The 24,750-nt window shown below is 37.7% G+C and overlaps 1 protein-coding gene across 33 annotated transcripts in view; it reads left to right on the forward strand.

Annotated features, from left to right (window-relative positions):
• The window catches only part of DTNA (dystrobrevin alpha), a 443,139-nt gene that overhangs the window by 230,227 nt on the left and 188,162 nt on the right, over window positions 1-24,750 (forward strand). For 2 of the 33 annotated variants that reach the window (XM_040264831.1, XM_040264833.1), the window contains exon 1: window positions 6,781-7,033. The exons of 26 other annotated variants lie outside the window; for them this stretch is intronic. The gene's annotated coding sequence lies outside the window, so the exon portion shown is untranslated. Of the gene's footprint in view, window positions 1-6,773; window positions 7,034-24,750 lie in introns of those variants that run through there. 5 more of the 33 variants (XM_040264820.1, XM_040264828.1, XM_040264846.1 and 2 more) reach the window with 5 other exon arrangements.

Consider the following 24,750-nt stretch of genomic DNA (forward strand, 5'->3'; position numbering starts at 1 on the left):
CTTGTATATTTTATATCTATATAGCTATAGCTATATTTTATTTACCCATGTTTTTATCTCGCCGTCTAGAGTATAGGTCATTTATATTTCTTTGCCTACAAATAGTACAGTGTGTGCTTTTAGATGGCAGTTATAATATTTATTAAGTTAGAATAAGTCATCTGATCTTAGAACAAGTGACATGGAAGAGACTGAGAACCCATAATTTCTGTGTTACAGTGTCTTCAGACTAAGAAAATGGATTCTTTTAAGGGTGAGGTCTCAGAAATCTGCCTGTTTCCTAGACTTCACAAATAGACTGAATTTTCGGAAATGTCTTTCTGTTTCCCTCTGGCTGAGATATAATATATCCTGTCAGATGGAGACCCCATCATGGCTGGGCAAACACACCTGAATTTACAGGATATGGGATTGTCAAGGAGGGTGAGCAGACATGTATTTCTACCCCTTCCCTTATGAGCTTCCTGACAATCTGCCATTCACACAGTCACTCAGATCTTCTGCTCTCCTGACAAAACACAAGATCATAAAAGAACTTGGGCCCCATCAAAGAGCACTTCTACATTTTATATCAATTTGAACTCACGGATTTTATGAGTCCACTCAATTCTCTTGGAATCCTTTTCCAGTTTGTTTTTCTCAGGACAGATTTGGATCTGGGAGATTGTTTGCTTCTTCTCAGTATCCACTCTGTTTAGCGTTCAGTGGAAAGTGGCTTTAGAGATACTGCCATGTGGTTTGACCCTGACATAGCATCACCCACCACCAAGTAACTCCCATTCCTGACTTGGGCTCAGAGCACATTCGAGGAGTTTCACAGGTAATACCTAGGAGGGTATTGCAGACTCCATCTGCAATGCAGGAGACACAGGAGATGAGGGTTCAATCCCTGGGTCGGGAAGATCCCCTGGAGGAAATGGCAACCCACTCCAGTATCCCTGCTGGGAAAATCCCACGGACAGAGAAGCCTGGCAGGCTATGGTCCATGGGGTCACAAAGAGTCAGGCACAACTGAAGCAACAGAGCACGCATGCATACATGCACACATGGTGAAATTACAGAAAGCAAAGCAGATCAGAAAGAACCCAAATGTCCATTCTAGCACCAGAAGAACTCACAGTAAGACTCTGAGCCAGCCCTGGCACCTCACTGAGGCTCAGTTTTCTCTTCTATAAAAGGAAGTATTATACTAAATTATGTGTATGGTGGTGGTGGTGGTGGTGGTGGTTTAGTCACTAAGTCGTGTCTGACTCTTGCAACCCTATGGACCGTAGCCCACCAGGCTCCTCTGTCCATGGGATTTTCCAGGCAAGAATACTGGAGTGGATTGCCATTTCCTTCTCCAAGTTATATATATGGATCCTGTCAATTCTAAAATTATATCCTTAGACTTTCTAACTTAAATCAATAATCTCTCTTCCATTCTAAGGGAACAACCCAAGATGTGATCAAAGTTTATATGCAAAGGAATATTGCTTATAATAAGAAACCTGGAAAAGACTAAAAATATACTTGACAGTAAGGCATGGCTAAATCAATTCTGATACATCCAAATAGCAGAATTTTATGCAACTATCAAAAAATACTTTCAAAGAGTAGGTAATATGATTGTATTTTTATTGTACGTGTCTTTCATTAAGCTATAGAAAGCAATTTTCAACATTATCCGAGATATCTACTATGTAATTTAAAGAAATACATCAAAATATCAGTATTTGTTACTTCAGATAGCTGAATTATAAGTGTTTAAGATTATTTCATAAATTGCACTTTTCAACTTCTCTACTTTGAACCTGTGATATTACTTTGTAGTGAGGAAAGGGACAAGTGTAACTTTTTATTATTAAATTTAAAAACCAAGGATGTTTTTCATTAAGGAAAAATCCAGAATATAATTATATAATTATGAATTTTAGAGAGAGATGAAAGCACACAAACAGAAATTTGGGGATAAGTTTTCCTAAGTGAGCATGGCAAAATGATTCCAGTTTTACAAATAAGTTATTGGCAGAAAACGTAGGCGTTTATTTCACAGTGCTATTTTAAAAAGGAGGCATTTTCTGTGATGTGTCAACAGTAGAAAAACACAAAGACATCCTTATTATTTATAGCAAGATTAGTACAATTCAAAGGAAGAGTACATGTTTTGAAAACATCTTAAGGGTCAAAGAGACTATCTTGATATTGAGTTATATAAATTGAAATGGCTTGCAAGAGCGTTGTTCTTTCATAAGAAATTTTCATGAGTAGAATAGATACTAATCCGATTAATATTTTTTAGGTCAGCTGCTCAGAGCAGCCCAAGAAACTCTGTGCTTGCCAAAACTATTCAATAGATTACAATCACTTTGTGGTTGCTGTTAGCAAGTTTTCTTATTTGATTTAAACCAGTGCCTGAACAATAAAGCACTTTGTGGTATTATAAAATAAATAACAGTTTTAAAATGTGACCTGAAAAAAAATCACTCTTGTTGAAGTTCAGATTGGTTTGTCTTGTTTTAATTTCATTGATGTTAACAGCCAGTTTTTTGTAACCATGCTGCTTCACCCGTTATTGACTGGAGACGTGTTAACACCACAGGCTTTCGTTTCTGCAAAAATCTTTCGGTCAATAATGTGTTAATTAAAGCTTGTAACCTCTGAGCCCTATTATTACCTTGAGTTTGGGAAATTAGGTGCCCTTCTGTCTGAAGAGAGAGCAAGAAGCAAGTAACCCTGTAAGCTTCTTCCCAAGTCCCTGGGTCCATGGTTTAGCAAATTGACTTTCTGGAGTACAGTATTTCAGTGCATGAAGTCACAAAAGCTATCTCCCTAGGTGACTGAATTCTTCATATGAAATTAAGTGGGTCACACCAGCACAAATTATGTTACAAATTTTGTTCACCCTGAGTGAGACGTTAATATTTGCAAAGGGGATTTAAAACTTGGTGAAACCAAATATACTGACATCTTAAAGAGAGACAATCAAACGGTTGCTTTAGCCCCTAACAAAGGATGTTTGCTGATCATATTGAATGCTCTAGCAGCAGTCTACATTAACTCTTGGGTCAGCCAAAAAGTTTGTTTGGGTTTTTCCATAGCATCGTAAAGAAAGACGCGAATGAACTTTTTGGACAACCCATTACATAAAGGATAGGCTCTTAAAACTTACACAATGAAAAACAATTAGATACATAACCAATGCATAGTGGGGAAAAGGCACACAGTAAGGACTCCCACAGAAATGAATTATTCAAATGGTGGTCCTTTTGGTCTTGCCTTCATCAACTGCCCTGAAGAGGATTAGCGGGTGCTGACTTCTCCAATGGACGTGCTTCCTGCTTCTTTGCCTGTGCTTATAGAATTCTGTTGTCAGGAGTCACAACACTTAAGGATTTTTCAGAGTTGTAGCAGTGCCAAAGCTATTTTAATAATCTCTACCAATTTTCTTGTAGGGCTGTTTTTTTCTAATGTTAGAGAAATCTTGCAATGTGCAACGTTCATTTTTATCCTTTCTGGCAACTTCCTGCAATGAAAGTTTTTTTCTCTCCGGGGATTTTTTTATTAACCCCTGACTGCTGCTTTGCACTATAAGTCTTCAAAGGGATTTTGATGCTAATTTTCCAATGCAGTTGGCTTTGGTGTCAGGTCATTTCCTGAGTTAGATGACTGTGAAGAAAAACAGCTAAAAGTCTGTATGGTGAGCAGTTTAGAGCCCTTGTTACAAATCAAGGTGATCTTTTCTTTTTTTAATTGAAGTATAGTTGATTTACAATGTTGTGTTCATTACTGCTGTCAGGATAATCTTTTAAAAGCTACTGTTAATCCAACATTGGTAAAGTGTTTTCAGACGAGATCTATGTATATAATTTTTAATATCAAGCTTTTTTATGATAAAAGTTATTCATATTCCCTTTTAATTTGAAAAAATACTAATAAATAATATATAGACCATTTCTTGAGAATCCAATGTAAGTATCAAAATGAACTGCTTTCTTTACTGTGTTTTTCTTTCATATTTAAAAGATTTTTAATTGACTCCCAAGTTTAACCCTCTTCCACCCATTTTGCCCTGGGAATATGTAAAACCACTTGACTGGTTATCCCCCATCCTTGTTGGTTTATAGGTAGGAATAAGCAATCTAGATATTTGCCTGGACTGGTCTCTATGTTCATGCTGCATTACCCTAACTTATACTAAGGAGTGCATGTGTGAGTCTGATTTAAATCAATCATCAGTTTTATCAGCAAGAGAAAGGTAGGTGTCAGTGCACTTTCTCATTGTCCCTCTTGCTCAAAAATCATTCACATTTTTACTAAACAATACTAGCAATCATTTGTTGAGCATTTAGTGTGTTTCCAAGCTCAATGTTTGATGCTTCCCTTGATATCTCATTTCATTTTCTTTTTTCATAACTCTTTAAAGTAGGAGCTTTAGAGTAACCCAGGTTTAGAGAGGTTAAATGATCTATCCAAGATCACCAACGGGTGTGAGCAGGAGCCAGGTTTCATACCCATGTCTGGGTAGCTCCATGATTGATCCTCGGAAGAGCTCCCGGCTCCTGTTGCCCACATCCATTAGTGGCATAGAATATTAAGGAAAAACTTTGTGAACCTTATAAGGGTTTAACTAGAGGGAGAGCTTTGAGCACAGTAAAACACTCATTTCCTGCTTTGTCCGTTCAAGAAATAGCCACTGAGCAAAATGAAAAAGCAACATGAAGATTAAGAAAAAGTATTTGCAAACAATGAGACTGACGGTGAATTTCCAAAATATACAAACAGCTCATACAACTCAATAGCAACAACAACAGCAATGGAAACAACCCAATCAAAACTGGGTAGAAAACCTAAATAGAGATTTCTCCAAAGAAGACATTCAGATATAAGTAGCCAATAGGCACATGAAAATATACTCAATATTGCTAATTATTAGAGAAATGCAAACCAAAACTACAATGAGTTACCAGCATTGTACCTAGTAGTCAAAATGGGCATCATTAAAACATCTACAAATAACAAATGCTGGAGAGGGTGTGGAGAAAAGGAAACCCTCCTACACTGTTGGTGGAAATATAAATTGTTGCAGCCACTATTGAGAACAGTATAGAGATTCCTTAAAGTATTAAAGGTAGAGTTGCCATATAATTCAGCAATGCTTCTCCTAGGTGTATATCTGAAGAAAACTAATTTGAAAAGATACATGCACCCCAATGTTCACAGCAGCAGCTGTTTACAATAGCCAGAACATGGAAACAAACTAATGTCCATAGATAAATGGATAAAGAAGACACTGTATATATATACAATGGAACCATAAAAGGGGAGGAAATAATGCCATTTGCAACAACCTGGCTGGACCTAGAGGTTATCACACTAACTGAAATAAATCAGAAAGAGAAAGACAAATACCATATGATATCGCTTATATGTGGAATCTAAAATATAACACAAATGAACTTATTGACAAAACAGAAACAGCCTCACAGACATAGAAAACAATGTGGTTGCCCAAGCTGGGGGAGGGATAAATTAGGAGTTTGGGATTAGCAACTACAAACTACTACATATAAAATATATATATAAACAAAGTCCTACTGTATAGCACAAGGAACCAGGTTCAATATCCTCCAATAAACCATAATGGGAAAAAATGTGTGTGTGTGTGTGTGTGTGTGTGTGTGTGTAGCTGAATCATTTTTGCTATACACCAGAAACTAACACAACATTGTAAATCAACTGTATTTTAATTTTAAAAAACAGAAAATAAATTGTCCCTGAGCCGTCCATTGTGCCAAAGCTGATGACTGGCGTAGAAACATGAAAAAGACACGGCTCCCTTTCCTAGGAGAGTCCATATCTAAAAAGAGAAGTTAGATATGTAAACACAGTATTATGAAATATGAGCTAAATATGGGCAGTAAGCAAGGCGTGGAAGCAGCAGGGTGGCGATGCAAGGCCTGAGGGACAAAGCAGTCGCTGGCTAGAGCTCAGAGCCCGGTGGTGGGAGGGAGGAACCGCGGCTGAAATGAGGTGAAGCCCCAGTCACTCAGGGCCCCTCCCGTCAGCCTTCCTTAAAGTACTGGGAAGAAAACGAAGGTGATTCCTTCAATCTTAATTATGTAACCATCGGTTTGGGGGAGGGAGATCCCTGGATTGCTCAGAGTTGATATTGTGCCAACCCCATATCTTAATCTTAATATAGAGCCCCCAGATACGGTTTGTGTAATTCTAGTAGGCTCCACCACCCTAGATCCAAATCTATAAGCATTTAAAATAGAACTGAAATCTAATCTGTTTAAATAACGGATAAACACAGGGTCTTGATGGAAAGAAAATGAAGAATGTTACCTCCCACCTCTGAGCTGTAATTAGGAGTTTCCCCTAGGAAAATACTTTGAGACTAGCCCTTCGTAGACTAATGCAGTGTTTCTCAGCATCTGTATTTACTGAATCATTTCATGTATTTTTTAAAATATTTTAAAAGATGCTGTGAGATTAATGCTGCATTTCCTATTGAGTTAGTAACTGACATTTCAAAGTATTTGGTCGGCAGAAGTAGTAGATAATCATCAGTCTTTCAAGGGATTAACGGCATCTTAAAAATGCATATAGGTATTTCATTAGTTGGTTTACATTTTCTGGAAGCCCTTTTTCTCTTGCATCTTTTTACTCGTTTTTCTATTTCTTTTTTCCTTGTCCGCGAAGTTGAGTCAGCAACAGAAAGATATTCAAATTAGACTTGTCATACAGAAAAAAAAGATCTGACTTTGTCAGGGTGGGTGGAGGGGGAAAGAGCAACTTTTTGTCAGTCTTTTGTATTTCAGCAGCTGGATTCATCGCTGCCATGGTAACGGACCACATGATGAGGTGTATTAGATTGCTGTGTGTTGAGCACAAGGGGAAGAATGAACACAGCGTTTTATTGAAGTTGAAGGTTACTTAGGAGTTTCTTCTATGGAAGTGTGTAAGGTCAAATACTATAGCTTTCAGCATATGTAATACTTTAGAGGAAGAATTAGGGGCATGCTGCTGCATTTAACTACAAAACCAGGTAAGGTTTAATTGAATCTATGAAACTGACCTCTTACTTACTTGCCGGGTGGAATTTCACTGTCCCCCCCCCCATCCCCACCCCCACATGGACACAGGGCAAATTTCTCCTGTCTCCCCTACCCCGACTCCCCCCACCTCCGATTGCATCTGTTTTTAATTTAAAAGTTTGGAACGTTGTGAATTTTTATAGTTCTTTGGTAGTGTGAGTGAGCGTGTGTGTGCAAGTAAAAGAAAGAAAACTAGAAAGGAAGTAATAAGAATGCAATTAACGTCTTCAGATCAATGTAAAACAGAGTAAAGTGTTTCTTTCTTTGAAAATGGTCCACTTTTCTTAGTGGACACCTTATTAGTGGCATTAGCCCAGAGCTGCTTGTCTCTTATACTAATGGAGCCATAAGACCAAGTTCTCCAGCCTGTTATTCACTATATTTATTCTGTCTGGGCTTCTATTCCTCTTTCTTCCTATTACTACCAGCCTCATTCATCATGAAGAGTTCGGTTTTATCTATAATTTTTACAACATGTTTTATATCCATTAATATTCTATTCTTTCAGACACGGTGGTCATATGCATCTTAGAGGATTTAAAAATAGAAGTAAATATATTACAGGGAGTAGAAAATGAACTCTTTTACTTAGAGGCTGGTAAGCGCAGAATGTAAACACTTCAGTGTGGCTCCGTGAAGCATCAATTCCCAGAGCATGGGCGCCTCCTCCTTGCGTTGTTTACGTATCATCCAAGCAGCTTGCTTCAAAGAGGGAGGCTTGGATATGTGCGGAGCAAGTTAAAGAAGAAAATTTATGATTTGTTCTGATTTGTTTCTGCAGTTGTTTGATGCTTAGCTTTCTCATAAGACATTAGGATTTACTTTCATTTTTTAGTTAAGGGCTAACCTAGCCAACTTGTCTCCTCTTAGAACAAAGTTGTCTTGGCAGCTTCAGAGACAAAACCCTGCTAAAACTAGCAAAACCCAGTATTACTCAGGGATATTCACTGGAGTGTTTTCATATAGGAGAGGTTTTAAAAAATACTTTCATAGCTAAAAGCAATTGATTGCCACTAATTGGTACTGATTGGGATAAAAGCCAATAAATTATGCCAAGGTTACTCTTATACCACCCTTTCTTTAAAAAGGAACACTTAGATTTTTTAAAATTCATTTATGTTCTGTGATTTTCATTGCTATTTTCTAAGTCTAGTTTTCATCCATTCAGGCCATCTTCTAAATTTGAGCAAGAAGTTATAATTATTCAAAACAATTTTTTTTTGCCATGATTGCAAATAAGGGGAACTATTTCCATGATAACAAATATCAAAAGCATTATAATAGCACATTTGTAACATTTGTACAATGTCCAAGCTTGAATCCGAATTCTTTCTTTCCTTTTTCCCTTGGTTGCTTTGAATACAAAACAAGCTATGAGCATGTCCTCCAAAATATTTTCACAAGCCTCAGTTGTTATTACTTAAAAATAGGAAATTACCAAGAGTTGGTGAAAGATGGTACCTGGTAAAATATTTTAAAGTGTGAAATTCTAAATATTGGCAATATCTGAGACAGACAGAGAGGGAGAGAGAGACAGAATACATAAGAAAAGAAAAATAGACAAAAGATGAAGATAAAAGTGTGAATGATCTCTTGATCAAGCTTTCTTCTTTCCTTCAGTACAGGTTAAACCTTTATATAAAAAAGAAGAGAGACAGTATAGTGTGGATGAGGTGAAATTAGCAAAAAGCACTATCATTCCTCTATTCCATGTTTCAGGTCCATGGTAAGGCATGGAGAGTTTCTTTCTATTAATTGAAAGGAAAACAAATTCCTCTAATTGGATATATTTCAGTTCTTCCTGTTTTGGTCTAAGATATCAGCTAGCTTATACATTAGAGCTAGAAGTGTGTAAAAATGTACCCATTTTTTGTGATTTTTATACACTTGGCACTAAGCCATGTGTACATGTCCATTTTTAAAGTTATTGTAACTGAGAGGTCCAAAGGATGGAAACTTCTTTTAAATGTTTAATAAGAATTGTATATATTCAAGGTATACAACATGATGACTTGATATACATGTACGTAATGAAATGATTACTACAGTCAAGCTAATTTACATATCTTCTGCTCAAATAGATACCATATTGTGTGTGTGATGAGAGTTCCTGAAATCTACTCTCTTAGCAAATTTGTGTTACACAATATAGGGAATTATTAACTCTAGTCACCAGGCCTTCTAGACTAGTTCATCCTATATACGTGCAACTTTGTACCCTTTGACTAACATCTCCTGGTTCCCCCACCCAACAGTGATTGGTAGCCACCATTCTAATATCTGCTTCCATGTATTTACCTTGTTTAGAGTCCACGTTATAAGTGAGATCATACAGTAGTTTTCCTTCTGTGTCTGGCTTATTTCATTAGCATAATATCTTCTGCATTCATCTGTTTTGTTGCAAATGTCAGGATCCTACTCTTTTGTAAGGCTGAATAGTACTCCTTTTATGTATACATCCCAATTTCATTTTCCAGTCATCTGTTGACATACAGTTGTTTCCATGTATTGTTTATCATGAATAATGCTACGGTGAACATGAGAACACAGATATCTTTTCTATTACTGGTTTACTTTCTTTTGGGTATATTCTCAGAAGAGGGACTGCTGGATCATATGGTAGCTCTATTTTCTGTTTTTATAGAAGCCTCCATGCTGTTTTTCATAATGGCTGTAGGGGATACTCATATTCTTAAGGAGCAAAATGACTTTTGATGTTCTTGCTTTAAGTTAGAAATTTTGCAGATGTTTTGATCATTTGTGTCAACCCATGTTTAAATCATGCTTTAGTGTTAATTTTGAATGTTTGGGAGCATCTTCACATTTAACCTCTCATTTCTAGAGTTCCCTAGCCTCTCAGACATATAGCTAATTATCTACAAACATTTACCTCTATTAAAGAGATAGATGTTCATCAGAGTCATGATAAAGAAGAATCATATTGACTGTTATAGGCTCTTCAATAAAAGTAATGATAATTTTTGGTCCGTAAGACAAAATCTCTGAAATAGATGAAGATAAAGCCAATGAATGATGATTCAATATCAGCTAGATATTCCACTTCTAGGAGTTGCTATTTTTAAACCTGTGACTTCATCAAAGTGGGTTTTATAATTGACAACCATGTAATTTTTTGGTATGAAAAGAATTAGACTTTAAAAATATTCTTAAATATTTAAATTGAAAAAAGTAATGGTATCACAATCATGATAATGATAGTGATTATAATGGCAATAATGATTAATTCAGAGAGAAAGACAGACTTCATTAGAAAGCTCTGAGCTATGTAGTCAAAGGCCAATGTTTTTAGAAAGAAATGGAAAATTTCTAGTAAGTGGTATGATTTTCAGATATTTCCTCCCAACTTTCATTAATTCCATTAATAGCATTTACAAATCACTAACAATAAATGTGCTTGTTATGGTCTTCTCAGAGCTTATTATAAAGGATGTTGACTTTGTTCAACAATGAATAGATGTTTTCATCAGTAATGATTAAACTCCCCAAAAATTATACAGTGTGTGGGCCAGTATCTGATAGGAAAAGAGTAAATGTATTGCTAGGAATGAACAATTTGTTAACATTTTTGGTATATAAATAGGTACAATCAACTAGTTTCACTTTCATGATAATATTACCTTGATACATTTTAGAGTGATATTATTGTTATATAATTCCCCTCTACTTGGCATTTACATGATAAAATGTTCACTATTGACATCATTTTAATATTTTAGTTATATTTTTAAATTTTAAATTATTTATTTAAATAACAATGGTATTTTATATGTAAAACTTACTAATTTGGGTTTGTTTCGGGAAAAATTGTACTCTGAAGAAGCACTTTCTTCTACGTACCCTCATATGAAAAAAAAACAGCAGATAAATTGATGATTCCAGTATAAAACATGGATGCATCAAAGAAGTGAAAGAAAATATAGAACTTGAGATAGAACAATATGCCTTCAAAGGCAGAAATCATAAAGAAATGGTTGTATAGAAACTTATTACTTCTGGAAAATGCTATAAACAAAATTAAAATATAAAAAGCAAACTAGAATCAATATTTGCAGCACACATGAAAGAAAAGATGAGCATCTAGGAACTAAAAAGCCTCTTGATGAGAGTGAAAGAGGAGAGTGAAAAAGTTGGCCTAAAGCTCAACATTCAGAAAACAAAGACCATGGCATCTGGTCCCAGCACTTCATGGGAAATAGATGGGGAAACAGTAGAAACAGTGTCAGACTTTATTTTGGGAGGCTCCAAAATCACTGCAGATGGTGATTACAGCCATGAAATTAAAAGACGCTTACTCCTTGGAAGAAAAATTATGACCAACCTAGATAGTATATTCAAAAGCAGAGACATTCCTTTGCCGACTAAGGTCCGTCTAGTCAAGGCTATGGTTTTTCCAGTGGTCATGTATGGATGTGAGAGTTGGACTGTGAAGAAGGCTGAGCGCCGAAGAATTGATGCTTTTGAACTGTGGTGTTGGAGAAGACTCTTGAGAGTCCCTTGGACTGCAAGGAGATCCAACCAGTCCATTCTGAAGGAGATCAGCCCTGGGATTTCTTTGGAAGGAATGATGCTAAAGCTGAAGCTCCAGTACTTTGGCTACCTCATGCGAAGAACTGACTCATTGGAAAAGACTCTGATGCTGGGAGGGATTGTGGGCAGGAGGAGAAGGGGACGACAGAGGATGAGATGGCTGGATGGCATCACTGACTTGATGGATGTGAGTCTGAGTGAACTCTGGGAGTTGGTGATGGACAGGGAGGCCTGGCGTGCTGCGATTCATGGGGTCGCAAAGAGTCGGACACGACTGAGCGACTGAACTGAACTGAACTGAATATATGATAAGGTCTCATAAATTAATAAGAAAGAGAACAGCACTTATTTTATTACTTTATTTTCAGTGCAGTTTTAAGTTTGCAACAGGTTTAAGTGGGAGATACAGAGATTTCCTGTACACTTCCCATCCCTACATCTGCATTGGCTCCCTCATTATCAACACTGAACAAGAGAATGGTACAAACTTTTTTATCAAAGATCAACCTGCATTGACAGATAATAATCACCCAAAGTTCATAGTTTACCTTAGGATTTACTTTTGGTGAATTCTAGGATTCTATGGGTTTGGACAAAATATAAAAATAACTATATATTTATATATTTCCATTGTTATAATATCATACAGGATATTTCACTGCCCTAAATGTCCTCTGTGTTCTGCCTGTTTCTCTCTTCTTTCCCTCCACACATATCCCTCCTCGCCCCCCACCTTATCTTGGAAACCATTGAACTTTTTATTGTTCCATAGTTTTGCCTTTTCCGGAATATCATTTAGTTAGAATCATAGTGTATAGCTTTTTCAGACTGGTTTCTTTCACTTCCTAATATGCATTTAAGTTTCCTCCATGTCTTTTCATGGCTTGATAGCTCATTTCTTTTTAGCCCTAAATAACATTCCATTCGTTCGGATGTTCCACAGTTTATTTATCCATTCACCTACTAAAGGACATTTTGGCTGCTTCCAAGTTTGGGCAATTACAAATAAAGCTGCTGTAAACATTTATGTGCAGGGTTTTGTGTGGACAGAAGTTTTCAGCTTTTTTTGGGTAAACAACAAGGAGTGCAATTACTGGAACATATGCTAAGAGTATGTTTAGTTTTGTGAGAAACCACTTTCAAAGTGACTTTACCATCTTGAATTACGACGAGCAAGAAATGAGGAGTCCTGTTGCTCCACAGCACCAGCATTTGGTGTCCTGTGTCCTGTCTCTAGCCGACCTATTCGATGTGTGGTGGTATCTCATTATTGTTTTAATTTGCATTTGCCTGATGATGTATGATGTGGACATTTTCCATATGCCTGTTTGCCATCTGTATATCTTTTTTGGTGAGATGTCCATTTAGGTCATTAGGTGTGTTTTGCATAGCAGTCCTTTATCAGATGTATCTTTTGCAAATATTGTCTTTCAGTCTCTGATTATCTTCTAGTTCTTTTGATATTGTCTTTCACAGAGCAACATTTTTAATTTTAATGAAGTCCAACATATCAATTATTTCTTTCATGGGTCATGTCTTTGGTAATACTTACAAGTTAAATAAACAAATATATTAATCTTTAGCAATTATTTTAAAAGAAGCAGAAGGAGGATAGTAATAATATCCAGTGTTCTACTGTTGAGAGCATAAACTGAAACATTGTGGAAGAGGGGGTCAACCTGGACATGTGTAGCAAAGGCTTTAAAAATTGTACCCAACAATTTCAAATATCGTAACAAAATAAACAAACATACATACAGTGTTTTTCATTGTTGTGATGTTTGTAAGTGTAGACAAGGATAGTCATTCTGAAAAAAAAAAAAAATTGAGAAACTTGACAAACACACCAGCTTATTTCTGCTCTGATACTTCTAAAGCTGTAAGGAGGCATAAATATGGCTTACCTAGAGCCATATGTGCACCACTGCTCCAGTTTGTAGTTAGAACATGTATAAGCAGCATGGTGGAGAGAAAAGGATCTTGGCTTAAGAGTCAGAATGCCTGGGTTCTGCTATGAACTAGCTGAGATAATCTAAGGGTGCGAATATAAGGCATTATTCAAATGCTAGTGTTAGAGTGGGAGAGTTTTTTTTAACTCCTTTACCCACATATCTATATCTATCTTTACAACTGATGTTTTGAATTAAAAGTCCCCTATCAAATGGGAGAGTGAGGGCACATTTTTATAGTTGCACTCTAAGAAAGTGCCAGATGGTGAAATCTGGAATGGCTTGGCTTTGATAGAAATCAGTATAATATTTTGAATTGAATATACTTCCCAATCATTATTTGAATTTCATTCAAAAGAAAATTCTGCTTATATAAGGTTGGCAGAGGATAATTGGTATTGACTGTAACCTAGCATTTAGGTATAGTGGAGATAGCAGAAATGTAGAGGAGTGTTATTCAATGGAAACTTCTGTGGTGTTAGAAATGTTCTGTCTGCACCATCCAGTACCGTAACCGATAGTCACACATGCCTGCTGAGCACTCAAAATAAAACTAGTTTGACTAAGGAACCGTATTTCTAATTTTATTTAATGCTAAGTAATTTAAATTATTTAATAGTCACATTTGACAAGTGCTTTCCTATTGGACAGTGCCGGCTCTAAAATTAAGCACAACACATCTGTGAGGCTCTTTATGTAATTGTTTAATTTAATGTGAGGATTCATTTCAAGCATATCTGATGAACGAGAGTGACAGAAAGGTGAATTGTCTTTATGAAATTTCAGTCCCATTCAAAGAAATGCTAAACTGAGAGATCCTTTGATTCTGGAACCTGTAAGTCCAAGTGAAAGTGAAGTGAAGTCGCTCAGTCGTGTCCGACTCTTTGTGACCCGTGAACTGTCGCCCACCAAGCTCCTCCGTCCATGGGATTCTCCAGGCAAGAATACTGGAGTGGGTTGCCATTTCCTTCTCCATGTAAGTCCAAAGTTTTCCATAAAAGTCTTGGTCCGATATGTTCTATAGCCTTGCTCACTTGAGATTTCTCATGTTCATCCATTTTCTCATTTATTAAAAAAAAAGCACTGTTTGAATTTATATGTGTCAGTGTAAGAAAAATGCACTGTTTCCCCTTATTCTCACAATACTACTGTACTCACAACACTTTTTACAGACTGCAGGTTTGTGTGCACAACACACAGTGAGGCCAAACCAAAACATCAGAGTTTGAAGCAAAGAAAGGTTTACTGAAGGACCATCCAAGGAGGCTAGGTTTGTGCAGAAGGGTTTGTGCTCCCAAAGAAACCCAAGATCCTCAAAGGGTTTCAGCAAAGCACTTTTAAAGGCCAGGGAGGTATGAGGTTGGTCGTTGCAAACTTCTTGGTGTTGGAATCCTTTGTTCTTGCAACTGTACATGTAGGTCAGGTCACAATGTTCCTGTAAACCTACAATAAAACAAATGCTATTCTGTTTTGAACTTTTTATCTCTATATGAATGGACTTTTAAAGGTCAGATCCTTGAGAATAGGCTATCCTGTATATTTCAGGCTATCGGCGCATTATTTCACAAAAGGTACAGAACCAGCATGACAAGCACAGGTCAACAAAGCACAAAAGCAAAAGGAACGGATCCAATATGGAGTCAGATTTGTTCTTCCCTGTTACAGGGAAATGTATGGATTTGCCGCACCAAGCAGTTCTGACTGCCTGGAGTCAGTGTTGGGGCCCTCAGGTTAAGGGCTCAGTCTCACAGACTGCTCTCACCTCGACTTCACATGCCAGTTGCAAGTACAGGTTGTCACCTGTGCTTCTGACGTACCAGCTACAAATGGGAGGTCCCCACAACCACCTCCTCAGTTCAATCATTTGCTAGTACAGCTCAGAGCACTCAGAAAAACACTTATGTTTACTAGTTTATTGTATAATAAAGAATAAGATAAAGGATACAGATGGACAGCCAGATAAAGAGATGCATGGGTGAACTCCAAGAGTCCCAAGCACAGGCACTTCTTTTCCTGTGGAGTTGGGATACAACATCCTCCCAGCACATGGAGGTGTTAACCACCCCAGAAATTCTCCAAGCCCCATACTCTGGGGGGTTTTATGGAAGCTTCATCATGTAGGCACGGTCAATCATTAACTCAGTCTCCAGTTCCTCTCCTGGAGGATTGTTGTTCAGACACTAAGTCGTGTCTGACTCTTTGTGACCCCATGGACCGCAACATGCTAGGCTCCCCCATCCTTCACTACCTCCTGAAGTTTGCTCAAACTCATATCCATTGTGCCAATGATGCTCTCTAACCATCTCATCCTCTGTCACCCACTTCTCCTGCCCTCAATCTTTCCCAACATCAGGGTCTTTTCCAATGAGTCATCTCTTCTCATCAGGTGGCCAAAGTATTGAAGCTTCAGCTGCGGCATCAGTCCTTCCAATAATATCCAGGGTTGATTTTCTTTAGGATTGACTGATTTGATCTCCTTGCAGCCCAAGAGACTCTCAAGAGTCTTCTCCAGTGCCACAGTTTGAAAGCATCAATTCTTTGGTGCTCAGCCTTCTTTATGGTCCAACTCTCACATCTGTACACGCTTACTAGAAAAACCATAGCTTTGACTATACAGACCTTTGTCATCAAAGTGATATCTTCACTTTTTAATATGCTGTCTTGGTTTGTCATGGAGAAGGCAATGGCAACCAACTCCAGTACTCTTGCCTGGAAAATCCCGTGGGCGGAGGAGCCTGGTAGGCTGCAGTCCATGGGGTCACTGAGGGTCAGACACGACTGAGCGACTTCACTTTCACTTTTCATTTTCATGCATTGGAGAAGGAAATGGCAACCCACTCCAGTGTTCTTGCCTGGAGGATCCCAGGGATGGGGGAGCCTGGTGGGCTGCCGTCTACGGGGTCACACAGAGTCGGACACGACTGAAGCGACTTAGCAGCAGCAGCAGCAGCAGCAGCAGGTTCTTCATAGCTGTTCTTCCAAGGGGCAAGTGTCTTTTAATATTATGATTGCAGTCACCATCTGCAGTGATTTGGAAGCCCAAGAAAAAAAAATCTATCACTGTTTCCACTTTTCCCCATCTATTTGCCATGAAGTGATGAGACTGGATGCCATGATCTTGATTTTTTGAATGTTGAGTTTTAAACCAACTTTTTCACTCTCCTCTTCTACCCTTATCAAGAGGCTGTTTAGTTCCTCTTTTCTTTCTGCCATCACCTGGAGGATAGGGGTGGGATAAAAGTTTCAAGCTTCTAATCTTTCTGGTGACCAGCCTCAACCCCAAAGCTACACAGGAATTTATCAAGCATCACTTCATTAAAGCAAAACTCCTATCACCCAGAAAATTCCAAAGGACTCAGGAGCTTGATATCAGAACCAGGAACAAAACCGTATATTAGAATGAAAGATGTGCCTAGTATTCTTATCACTTAGGAAATTTTAAGGATTTTAGGAGCTCCGTGCCAGGAACTGAGGGAAGAAATCAATACATTTTTTCTATTATTTTAAAATCAGACACTGTAATTGAAAAGATAATGGCTGTCCAGAGTCCCTAGACGTAGAGGTTCCTTGAAATACAGTTAGGAGTCATATGTACAGAACATATATTATGGAGGAGGAGTGAGAAAATACGATGTGAAGATGGAAGCACTAGTATAAACTTTTAAAATAATTTTTTAAATAATATGCCTTAAATAGAAGGTTGGAGAAAGGAGAATTTATATAGAGAGAACAGTGCAGACAAATCAGGGAGAAATGAAAATCAGAAATCTCTGGAAATGTAAACGAGTCATAAAGATGTAATGAGACTAGAACTCAAAGATGTTCAGGGACCAGATCATCGTCACCACCACCACCACCACCATCACCATCATCACTACCGCCTACCACGACCACTCTCACCACCATCACCATCATTATGACCACATCACCATCAAAATCACAAGAACCATGTACTGGACATCTAGAATTAGGCCAAGCACTTTCCCTGCATTATTTTTTTTTCTCACAATTTATGAAGCAAATACTGTCCTCGTTAATGATGGGAAAAATGCATTGCCAGTAAAAGTCAATTGGGGTTGCCAGGCCAGAGGCACCCTGTTAGACCAGGCCAAGTCTTTTCCTCTGCCAAGTGTTATCTCTTCTGTGGAATTTAGACTGTTTTGTCCTGAATAATCTGGGAAGCCCTATGTATTTGAGGAAATTCATATGGACAGCAGCATAAAAAATAGACTAGAGGGGAGCTATACTTAATGGATGGAAGTAAGTGAAAAAGTTAATGGTACAATCCAGAACAAGGATGAGAGAAATTCTGAGCTGTGGAAGTAGAACAGGAACTTGAAAAGGAGTCTACCTGAGTGATATGTCAGGGGTCTGACTTTACAGTAAGTCAGGTACACAACATCGGATTTATTTCTTAACCTTCCCTGAAACGTGTCAATTCCTCTCTGCTACATTATATCAAGATTATTGTGGCCAAGGAAACAGCTTATTTTATAATATGCAAGTTTTCCTAACAAGATTAACCTGCATAAATCATCCTGTTGGAAGCAAGTGTTGCTACATCACCTATGTTTTTGCAATATGGGATTCATCACAATGTAAGATAACTAAGGTGGGAACTTCATATTCATGGAATTTTTTCTTTCATTAAAATCTTTTTGTTCTTGATACTAACAAATAGTGATTTTTTTCTTTCCAACATCCAAGAATTTTTTAAATACATAATTAAAGCTTATTTAGAAAGGTCAAAGACAGTTCCTTTTATCATCATGAAAGGAGTCTTCTACTTGAATTTCTGATTTGGGTACATTATTATTCTCCTGCCTTTGCCCCATTTGGGTGGATTTGTTTTTCTCTTGGCAGTGTATCCAGGTTCATCTTCGGGTGAAAGTAGAAGCTGGTAATTCTGGCATCAGAGACTCCACATTTTTCGAGAAGTTATTTTTAATTTCTTCCAAAGCCTTATGATTCTGGGAAAATGCAGGAAAAGAAGGCGGAGGAGATGGAGTGTTGTCTTGACAACAAAGAGGCCAGAGGAGGAGAGGGTATTGCTGAAAGGAATGCACAGTAACCTGGCTGTAAGGAGAACTTTGGCAATAACTGACAGCCAAAGGTGGTGAGGAGGGAACAGCAGTCATTTGGCCAGTGGACTGACTGTGTAATTCTTTTCAGTAGGTTGGAGTACAGTGGGAAACCCCAACATATAAAAAGACACAAAGGAGCACATTATATGAGAGTTCTGTGAATTCTGATATAATAAAATAGAATAATTTCTAAGTACCAGATACTCTTCTAAATGCTTTTTGTTTAACTCATTTAATTTTTAAGTTAATTAATCCTCATTTAGAGAATAATGCCGGGCACATGGAAATCACCAAATATGTATGTAAGTACTTATTACCCTTCCTTTAATCCTCACAACAACACCATGAGTCAGGCACTATAATCATCTTTATTTTACAGACAAAGAAATTAAATCCAGGGAGGTTAAGTAATCTCCCCAGGGGCATACAGTTAATGAAAGAGAGTGCTATAGTTAGTTGGGCTCAACCACTATGTCACTTTCCCTTAATCTATGTAAAATCTCTCACATGTAAAGAGATAATACTTGTAAAGTGCTTACGAAGTATCTGACATATAAATTCCTAAAAACGCTGGCAATTATTATTATGTAATAAAGTTTAGAAGATGTTCCACTACTTATGTTTTCTACACAAACACTGCTCAGAAATGGTAAGATTTTTAGGGTAGATTTGGGTTTTTCTTATGTAAATTTGAATAAAGCTTTGCTTATGAACATGCCCATTATAAATTGGAGAAATCTTCTTTCTACCCGAATACTACATATCAGTTGGACTGGCACAGTTGAAGTTTTCACCTTAAAGAATGTGCTTCATAGAGATAATCCACATACACATCTATGTAGCTCTGACCTTTTGACAGAGAGTGATTGCAACTAATGGTATTAATGAGCATAAGTGAAACCCTCTTCCACGCTTGGTATTTGAAAATATATCAATTTGTTCATTGCCATCTTATCCGGAGTTAAATGCTCTGACATTTGCATAACCTAAGGGAGCTAGTGAGAGGTTGACAGCCAGGAAGGGAAATCAGACCAGAGGCTGGAAAGGAGTCGCCACAGGGGATGGATTGCTAACAGAGCCCTCAAGGTCACACGGCAGTGCTGGGCAGAACCCAGCCAGGCCCTCGAACAAAGGCAGATGCAGACTTGGGTTCTGATCTCTTTTCCTTTGTTGTTGTTTGGTCACCAAGTCGTGTCTGACTCTTTGTGACCCCATGGACTGCAGCCTGCCAGGAGTTTGCTCAAACTCACGTCTATTGAGTCGGTGATGCTATCTAACCATCTCATCCTCTCTTTTGCCTATAACCATGTGATCCTTTCCAGTAAATTGGATGAGAGTAGGAAACCCAAACGTGCAAGGAGACACAAAGGAGCACATTATAGGAGAGTTCTGTGAGTTCTCTGATATAATAAAATAAAATACTTTCTAAGGAGTGAATATGGTTAATGCTTTTTGTTTAACTAATTTATGTTAATAAATCCTCATTCAGAGAACAATACCTAGCACATGGGTTATTTGGGGGTAGGTGGATGGTCATCCTTGTGGTCCGTGCGAGGGTTGGAAAAGAATTTCCAGACATCAGACAGAATGAGAGGGAAATAAAGTTTATTGAGTGGGAGATGGTTTTAAAAGAACAGGCAGGTTCAGGGGAGAGCCGACATCGAACGGGGGTTCTTGGTCCATTCTTATACCCAGGGTACAAGGAGCAAGATAGGGGTCTTGCAGGTCATTTGCTGATTGGATGAGGCATGTATATTGGGTAGAGGAAAAATAATGCAACTACTTTCTCCCTATATGGGGTAGGAGGAAAGACAGTGTATACTGCTCAGGAGAACCTAAAATTTGTTAATGGTTATAACGTGGGGGGAGGGAAGGATGATAAGGGCCTAGTTTTTTCCATTCCTGCATTTCAAAGCCCTCCTTGGTTGTTGGTGTTGCTTTTTTCTTTCTGTTCTCTCATCCTTGGAACATGACAAACCTTTGAATAGAAAGAATATTATAGAAAATTAAGTGATATGAAATCTAATTGAAGTAAGAATGTCAACAGATGAAGAATTACAGATACTTACTTACATATCATAGCGTTCTTTGGACAGGAAGGATCTCAAACCAGTCCATCCTAAAGGAAATCAACCCTGAGTATTCATTGAAAGGGCTGATGCTGAAGCTGAAGCTCCAATACTTTGGTCACCTGATGCAAAGAGCCAACTCATTGGAAAAGACCCTGATGCTGAGAAAGATTGAGGGCAGGAAGAGAAGCAGGTGACAGAGGAGATGGTTGGATGGCATCATCAATTCAATGGACATGAGTTTGAGCAAACTCAGGGAGATAGTGAAGGACAAGGAAGCCTGGGGTGCTGCAGTCCATGGGGTCACAAAGAGTCAGATGTGACTGAATGATGAACAACAGCAACATATCCTGGATGTTGGCACTGAAGGAACAACAGCCCTGTTGTGCTGGAACTCCTGGAGAGAATGATGCTGCTTTGCCTGGGTGCATGAGAAATGAGCAGCAGACAAGGCAAAGGAGGTTTAAAGATATCGTTGCTCAGGACAGCAGCCATGGAAGATTCTAGAGGGTTACAGGACACAGCAGGAGAGAGGGCAAGGTGAAGCCTTGAGCTAAATGACCAGCAGTTGCCTTGTCTTTGTGACCTCAGAGTGTTGGTTCTAATGATGACACTGGGCAAGTGTGGCAGGCTGCTGACTCCAAAAGAGGACAGCACAAGAGACCAGCAGACCTTCCACCACCCAGCTATTAGGGAAGGATGGTCTGCAGGGATGAGGTGGGGAAATCTCTCTCTCTGGATGTTTGTCTTCTGCTTTGGCAACCCCATCCCTATTGACTGCTTCTCCATGAGCTTAAAAGACAAGAGTTTCTTTCAGCTGTTAAGGAGTGTGCCAGTAATGTTAGTGATCCACAGGGTCTCCACCGCAATCTCTGTGAATGTTACATGGAGTTTGTTTTCGAGAAGTAACAGGCTCTTATTAATCATAGTGAAAGTGATAGTGAAGTCGCTCAGTCGTGTCCGACTCTTTGCGACCCCATGGACTGTAGCCCACCAATCTCCTCTGTCCATGGGATTCTCCAGGCAATAGTACTGGAGTGGGTTGCCATTTCCTTCTCCAGGGGATCTTCCCGACTCAGGGATCGAACCCGGGTCTCCCACATTGTAGACAGGCGCTTTACCGTCTGAGCCACCAGGGAATTCCTTATTAATCATAATAACTAATATTGTGTATTGTGATTTACACCTTGCACCGTATTTTGATTATATAGTATTTCAATCTCCCAACAATCCTGCACTAAAGACCCCATCATTTCTTTTTTAAGGAGGAGAAAAATCAAGTTCAGTGTGTGTCTCAGAGGCACTGAGTTAGCAAGCAAAACATAGATTTTTTTAAATTTTTTTAATTGAATTATGGTTCATTTACAATGTTATATTAGTTTCAAGTGTATAGCAAAGGGATTCACTTATACACATGCATATATATATATATATATTCTTTTTCAGATTCTTTTCCATTCATTATACATTATTATAAGATATTGAATATAGTTCCCTGTGCTATACAGGCAGTCCTTGTTGTTTATCAATTTTATATATAGTAGTGTCTGTCTGTTAATCCCAGACTCCTAATTTATCCCTCCCTCTTCCCCTTTGGTAACCATAAGATAGTTTTCTGTGTCTGTGAGTCTCTTTCTGTTTTTTAAATAAGTTCATTTGTATTATTTTTTATATTCCACATATAAATGATTTCATATGGTATTTGTCTTTGTCTGATTTACCTTACTTAGTGTGGTAATTTCTAGGTCCATCAATGTTGCTGCAAATCGCATTATTTCATTCTTTTTTATGACTGAGTATATATATAATATCACATGGGCTTCCCTGCTGGCTCAGTTGGTAAAGAATCCTCCTGTAATGCAGGAGACCCAGGTTCAATCCCTGGGTTGGGAAGATCCCCTGGAGAAGGGAATGGCTGCTCACTCCAGTATCCTTGTCTGGAGAATCTCAAGGACAGAGGAGCCTGATGGGCTACAGTCCATGAGGTCATGAAGTGTTGGACACGACTAACTGACTAAGCTTGCACACACACATGCACATATATCACATCTTTATCCATTCATTAGTGGATACATAGGTTGAGTCCATCTTGGCTACTATATAAGTAGTGCTTCTATGAACATTAAGGTGCATGTATCTTTTTTGAATTAGAGTTTTTGTCTTTTCTTGATACATGCCCAGGAATGGGATTGCTGGGTCATATGGTAACTCTTATTCAATTAAAAAAAAAAAATCTCCATGTTGTTCTCTATAGTGGCTATATCAATTTACATTCCCACCAATAATGTAGGGGGTTCCCTTTCCTCCACACCGTCTGAGCATTTATTATTTGCGGACTTTTTGATGATGGCCATTCTGACCAATATAAGATGATACCTCATTATAGTTTTGATTTGCATTTCTCTAATAATTAGCAATGTTGAGCATCTTTTCATGTGCAAAAATGGCATAAATCTCACTTTACTGATTTAGTAACACATGTTGCTTCGCTCAAAACGCCCTCTCATCTTGAAAAGTAAAAATTGCCCCAGCTATTTGCCTTTAGAGACTTGCTATTATAAATGAAGTTATTGGCTTTGTTCAAATTATTCAGGTTAAATCCTCTTTTTCATCAATACTTTCAAGTTTATGTACACAGTAGGTATTTAATAAGCGTTAACTGCCTCATTGATGTTTCTTAGTACACTCCTCAAAAGTAATCATTCTGATTCTCACACATCTGATGAAAAGATTGTTTGGGAATGGTAGAGAATAGTGAGCAATTAGAATTCCCAATATAGGAAACTAAGGTGGAAAAAATATATAAAGCAATTCTTTTAAATTTAGGGAAGTGATCTAACTTCTAACATCTAAATGAAATTTTTAAAATTTGTTTTAACTGGAGAGGTTTAAAATAACTCAAATGGCTGAAACCAAAAGGCAATAGGGCAGATACTTTATGCCTATGTAAAACCAATAGAAGAAAATTATTATGCGACCCGTACACTACTCTTGCTCATATTCATACAACAGCCAAAGAACTTACAGTTTTATCTTCCCAATGGGATGTCCTGCGGTATTCCTAGATGTGTCTTTTGTCTACACGTTACTCACCATCTATCTTTACAGTCCTCCTTTACCCACCATTGCCCATGAGTTTAACTGTCTCTCTTGTCTACCAGAGATAGCAGAAATACTCTTTCCCTAGCTGATTCTCTGCAAACTAATGACTGAAGTCTGGGCAGGAGAAATGAAGCCAGAGTATATACTTATCAGCAACAGTTTTTTTTTTCCAATGTGGCTAAACTGAGGTTTAAATCGTGGCTATTTGGGCTTCCTTCTTCTTGTATTTTTCCTTAAAATGTAAAAAAGCCATTTTGAATTGCAACATTTATTACCTTTGGTGTTTAAAATTTTATTAAAATAATGCTTTGGGTTTATATGTTCTCTTCCGACAGTAATGCTAGGATCTGAGACTCTTGTTTAGGATTAGGGTGAGACAAGAAAAGAATATTAAAATGAAAGATAGCTTTTCTTACCACCTATTAAATATATTGTAAAGCTATAATTATGATTAAGTTGAACTATAATTAAAGAGGATGTTGATAGAGATGTAACCTTGGAGTATAAACAAATACTAACATATGTAATAATATATGCTAGATGAGGCAGCAATAGTAATAGGGGACACGATGATTATTATGCAGTAAACCTTATGGAGAAGGAAAAGGTCTTCATTTATTCTGCAAAATAAATTCCAACTAGATTAGATTTAAATAATTATAATAAATCAAATTATAAAAATTAGAAGAAAATATTATAGATAATTAAAGAGAGCTTTATTGAAATAAAGTTGATAATAAACTACACTGTTCAAAGGGTACAAATTAAGTTTGGAAATAATGTTTATATCTTTTAAACCATCTCTAGAAATCAAGATGTAACATTTTTATCATTCCCAACAATCTATTCATAACCTCTTGGTAATGCCACCCTTCCAGCCCTCTCTCGTTTTTAAGCAACCGCAAATCTGCTTTTG

Source organism: Oryx dammah, unplaced genomic scaffold (assembly GCF_014754425.2).
Source record: "Oryx dammah isolate SB20612 unplaced genomic scaffold, SCBI_Odam_1.1 HiC_scaffold_22, whole genome shotgun sequence".
Classification (NCBI taxonomy): Eukaryota; Metazoa; Chordata; class Mammalia; order Artiodactyla; family Bovidae; genus Oryx; species Oryx dammah.